Source organism: Athene cunicularia, assembly GCF_003259725.1.
Source record: "Athene cunicularia isolate RWA chromosome 24 unlocalized genomic scaffold, athCun1 chr24_part1, whole genome shotgun sequence".
NCBI lineage: Eukaryota > Metazoa > Chordata > Aves > Strigiformes > Strigidae > Athene > Athene cunicularia.
In genome coordinates, this window is record NW_020799132.1 from 6645309 (window position 1) to 6645554 (window position 246).

Sequence of the window (246 nt, forward strand, 5' to 3'; positions counted from 1 at the left end):
GCCCCCTCCCTGCCCCGCTCTTTTCTGCAGCCAGCAGCAGTTTCCACAATAGCCAGAGACCACGCGAAGGGAGAGCGTGAGCGGCCAGCCTGGCGGCACAGAGCCCCCTTGTCCCTCGGCCTCGCGGAAGCTTCTGTGTCCTGGCCACTCACGTGCCGATCGAGGGGGTGCTCAGCACCAGACAGCCCCACGCACCCCTCTCCCACCTGGCTTCGCTCTTCGCTGCCGTGGGCCCCAAGCACCCCT